Genomic DNA, 5,717 nt, shown 5'->3' on the forward strand with positions numbered 1-5,717 from the left:
TATCCAAAGGAATTGAAATCAGTATCGCAAAGAGATATCTGCACTACCATGGTCTTTGCAGCATTATTCACAGTAGCCATGGAAACAACCTAAATCTTCATCAGTAGATGAATGAATAAAGAAAATACGTTATATATACCTGGTGGAATACTATGCAGCCTTTAAAAAAAAGAAAATCCTGTCATTTCTGACATGGATGAACATGGAGGACATTATGCTGAGTGAAATAAGCCAGGCACAGAAAGACAAATACTGCATGATCTCCCTTATATGTGGAATCTTAAAAGGTCAAATCTGTAGAGGTAGAGAGTAGAATGGTAGTTACCAGAGGTTGAGGTAGGGGTGGACAGGGGTGGACTGGTCAAAGGGTACAAAGTTTCAGTTAGGAGGAATAAGTTCTAGTGATTTATTGCACAGCATGGTGACTACAGTTAAAATGTATTGTATATTCCAAAATTCTAATGGAGTGGATTTTAAATATTTTCCCCACAAAGTAATAAGTATGTGAGGTGGTGGCAGACATGCTATTTAGTCTGCTGTAATCATTCCACAATATATACATGCATTATAACATCACATTACATATATACTGCAGACAAGAGTGGTAACAATTTGGCTGGATAAAAATGGAGACATTTGAGAGATATTAGAATATATAGTGTTACAATTTTGGTATAAAGTGACGAAGAAGGATAAATTAGGGATTGTAGTCATAACCAACATATATTAAATGCTTATTATAAAATAACCATTCAACAATCATTGTATCACCCAGTTCACACACCCACACACACCAGATACACACAAACCCACACACAATGAAAGAGATATCATGCGCATATTACAAGTAAAAAATTTTAAAGTAAGTTTCAGAGAGATTAAATAATTTGTCTAAAGTTACTCAGACTTGCAATGGTGATATTGGCTTTTACATTTCACTTTGTGGCCTAAACGAGTTCACTGTGCTGATCTAGATTCCTGGATTGAACAAGCAGATGGCTGGGGGTGTCATCCTCTGAAATGAAAGCGGGAAATTAGCACTTGGTGGCTAATCTGGCAAGATGGCCCAATAGGAAGAATTCTGCTCTGCAGCTCCCAGTGAGACCAATGCAGAAGGCGGGTGATTTCTGTATTTCCAACTGAGGTACCAGTTTGGTACATGGTTAGGAAGCAAGTGCAGCCCATAGAGGGCAGGCAGAAGCATGGTGGGGCATCGCCTCACTCGGGAAGTGCAAGGAGCTTTACCAGCCAAGGGAAGCTGTGAGGGATTGTGCTATTCAGCCTAGATACTACACCTTTCCCACGGTTTTTGGAATCTGCAGACCAGGAGATTCCCCATGTGCCTATACCACCAGGGACCTGGGTTTCAAGCACAAAACTGGGTGGCCGTTTGGGCAGATTCTGAGCCAGCTGCAGTTTTTTTTTTTCATACCCTAGTGGCACCTGGAACATCAACAGACAGAACTGTTAACTCCCGTGGAAAGGGGGCTAAAGCCAAGCGGTCTCACTCAGCCAGTCCCACTCCCATGGAGCCCAGCAAGCTAAGAATCACTGGCTTAAAATTCTCACTGCCAGCACGGCAGTCTGAAGTTGACCTTGGATGATCGAGCTTGTTTGGGCAGGGGCATCCACCATTACTGAGGCTTGAGTAGGCAGTTTTCCCCTGACATTGCTAAGGAGGCCTGGAAGTTTGGACTGGGTGGAACTCAACACCGCATGGCAAAGTGGCTGCGGCCAGACTGCTTCTTTAGATTCCTCCTCACTGGGAAGGGCATCTCTGAAAGAAAGGCAGGAGTCCCAGTCAAGGGCTTATAGATAAAACTCCCATCTTCCTGGGACAGAGTACCTGGGGAAAGGGGCGGCTGAGGGCACAGCTTCATTGGACTTAAACATTCCTGCCTGCAGCCTCTGAAGAGAGCAGTGGATCCTGACAAGGAGGTTTCTCCCAGCACAGCACTCAAGCTCTGCTGAGGGACAGGCTGCCTCCGCAAGTGAATCCCTGACCCCAGTGCCTACTGACTGACAGAGACTTCCCAACAGGGGTTGACAGACATCTCATAGAGGAGAGCTCCAGCTGGCACTGGGCTGGTGCCCCTTTGGGATGAAGCTTCCAGAGGAAGAAGCAGGCAGTAATAGTTGCTGTTCTGCAGCCTCCACTGGTGATACTCAGGCAAATAGGGTCTGGAGTGGACTTCCAGCAAACTGCAGCAGACCTGCAGAAGAGGGGCCCAACTGGTAGAAGAAAAACTATTAAATAGAAAGCAATAACATCAATATCAACAAAAAGAACCCCCACACAAAATCCCATCCAAAGGTCATCAACCTCAAAGATCAAAGGTAGATAAATCCATGAGGATGAGGAAAAACCACCACAAAAATGCTGAAAATTCCAAAAACATCCTTCTGGAGAAGAATGCCTTTTCTCCAAATGATTGCAACTCCTCTCCAGCAAGGGCACAAAACTGGGCAGAGAATGAGTTTGATGAATTAACAGAAGTAGGTTTCCAAAGGTGAGTAACAACAAGCTCCACTGAGCTAAAGGAGCATGTTCTAACCTAATGCAATGAAGCTAAGAACATTGACAAAAGATTACAGGAACTGCTAACTAGAAGTTTAGAGAAAAACATAAGTGACCTGATGGAGCTGAAAAACACAGCATGAGAACTTCATGAAGCATACACAAGTATCAATAGCCAAATTGATCAAGCAGAAGAAAGGATGTCAGAGATTGAAGATCAACTTACTAAAATAAGGTGTGAAGACAATATTAGAGAAAAAAGAGGGAAAAGGAAGGAAAAAATCTCCAAGAAATATGGGACTATGTGAAAAGACCAAACCTATGATTGAGTGGTGTACCTGAAAGTAACACGGAGAATGGAACCAAGTTGGAAAACACACTTCAATATATTATCCAGGAGAACTTCCCCAACCCAGCAAGACAGGTCAACATCCAAATTCATGAAATAGAGAATACCACTAAGATACTGCTCGAGAAGGGCAACCCCAAGACATATAATCATCAGATTATCCAAGGTTGAAATGAAAGAAAAAATGTTAAGGGGAGCCAGAGAGAAAGGTTGGGTTACCTACAAAGAGAAGCCCATCAGACTAACAGTGGATCTCTCTGCAGAAAACCCACAAGCCAGAAGAGAGTGGGGGCCAATATTCAACCTCTTTCTAAAAAGAAATTTTCAACTCAGAATTTCGCATACAGCCAAAGTAAGCTTCATAAGTGAAGGAGAAATAAAATCTTTACAGACAAGCAAACGCTGAGGGATTATGTCACCACCAGGCCTGCCTTACAAGAGCTCCTGAAGGAAGCACTAAACATGGAAAGGAAAAACTAGTACCAGCTACTGCAAAAACACAACATAATATAAAGACCAAAGACACTATGAAGAAACTGCATCAACTAATGTTCAAAGTAACCAACTAACATCATGATGAATGGATCAAATTCACACATAAAAAATATTAACCTTAAATGTAAATGGGCTAAAAGTCCCAATTAAAAAACAGAGACCGGCAAATTGAATAAAGTGTCGAGACCCATCTCATGTGCAAGGACACACATAGGCTCAAAACAAAGAGATAGAGAAATATTTACCAAGCAAATGGAAAAAAAAAAAAAAGGCAGGGGTTGCAATTCTAGTCTCTGATAAAACGGAATTTAAACCAACAGAGATCAAAAAAGACAAAGAAAGGCATTATACACAATGGTAAAGGGATCAATGCAACAAGAAGAGCTGACTATCCTAAATACATATGCACTCAAAACCTCACAACTACACGAAACCTCACTAGAACCACATCCTCTGTCTGTCCCACCATAAGTCTCTGCTTCATTCACGCATTCATGCATCGTGCCAAATGCTTTGCTTCAGCAAGCATTTCCTGTAGGCTTGGGGTGCTCTGAGAAGGGCTGACAGTGAACAAAATGAATCAACTCGTATGACAGAAGTGGAAGTCCCATCCTGCCAAGGGTCCTGGATGTGTGAACCTGCTGCCAGCCTGGTGGAATCGTGGTGCCCCAGGAGCATGAACTGCTCAGGAGTAGACCCTGACCAGATCCCCTACAGGTCTGGAACAGCCTGATCAGCAGCCTCCGAAGCCTTGTGGCCGCCACAGTGGGCCTCATCGTCCTTCCCTATCACGTGGCCGGGGTGTTCCTGGCTGCCAGACAGTGCCACCTGGTGGTGCCTCCCCTATCAGTGCCCCAAGACAGTCACTGCTTTTTGAAGAATGAGACCACCAGCTGCTTTGTGGCCAGCTCTAGCTTACTGGTGAGTATTTTTAGGTAGAATGTTCCAGACTAGTGAAGTCTTTGAGATTTTCTGCTTCTTGTTCTCTGCTTCCTTCTGGTGTGGACCATGGGGAAAGGGGCAGAAGACAGGAACCTACACATGGGAGAATAGCAGGCATTTGACTGGACTGTGCCAAAAGAGTTGTTCAAGTACAATATCAATCAAGACTGTAGTTGCAAAAAGACATAACCAACAATTTGGTTTCAGTTTGTGCACCTTAGTAAACAAACTGATTTAACTGTGATAGTCTCAAGGGATGGGTTTGTCCAAGCAAGAACTCTAGGGTTAGGGTAGTGAATTGCTCAGGAAAGGCCAAGAGCTCAGGGAGACATAGGAACCTCATAGACAGGGTGGCCACAGACTGGCAGTCCCCGGGTTCAGCCGGGCAAAAGCCACAGGTCAAGGGAGACTGTAAGAGGCTAAATCCTAACTCCACGACATGCACAAAAATGGATGGGATGGCCAAAAATGACCCCAAAAAATTAGGAAACAAATACGGAATGGGCTTTTTAACTGTTCTTCACAATCAGAACTTTATGAAAATGATGGAATGTGGTTTCGCATTCTCTGTTGCATCAGAGCCAGTCTGAATATCACGATTTGCTCTGAAATGTGTTTAATCAGTAAAGTCAGGAGAACACATGTGGAACATTGAGAAAAGAAGGCAGAGGAAGTTTCACTCCTGCAGCCAAAGAGGGCGATATTCTAGGGGTGGAGAGGTGGCAGGCGGGGTGATGTGTGCACAGCCTGGCCGCTGTCCCATTACCTCATTGCTGGCTTCAGGCCATCCTCCCACAGATGGAGCAACCATCGCAGGGGTGGAGGGTTGAGGGGCAGGGGAGGCATCTGCTGAGGCGCTGGACGGGGTTTGTGCAGTGAATTAGGATGAACTCCTCAGAAACCAGCCTGAGCTCTCTGCCTCAGGAGCTTCTCAGGGAGAGAGGACAAGCGGCAACCCCTGCCAGAGGGGTCCTTGTGTTTATTTCCCACAGCCACAATAACAGAGGACCACAAACTGGTGACTGAAAACAACAGCAGTGAATTCCTTCACAGTTCTGAAAGCAAAATCCAAGATCAAGGAGTCGGCAGGACCGAGCTTTCTCTGAAGGCTCTAGGAAAAGACTCTTGTCTCTTCCAGCTTTGATGAGCTCCAGGCATTCTCTGGCTTCTGGACACATCACTCTAACCTCTGTCTCCATCCTCATGGGTCCTTCCCCTCTGTTTGTCTCTGTGTCCTGTTCTCTTCTCATAAGAACACCAGGTATTGCATTTAGGGTCCACCCTAAATCCAGGATGATATCACCTTGAGATCCTTAACTAGTTGCACCTACACAGACCATATTTCCAGATAACGTCACGTTCTCAGGCTCTATGTAGACATGAATTTGAGGGGGGACACTAACCCACTATAGT

Source organism: Chlorocebus sabaeus, chromosome 17 (genome assembly GCF_047675955.1).
Source record: "Chlorocebus sabaeus isolate Y175 chromosome 17, mChlSab1.0.hap1, whole genome shotgun sequence".
Classification (NCBI taxonomy): domain Eukaryota; kingdom Metazoa; phylum Chordata; class Mammalia; order Primates; family Cercopithecidae; genus Chlorocebus; species Chlorocebus sabaeus.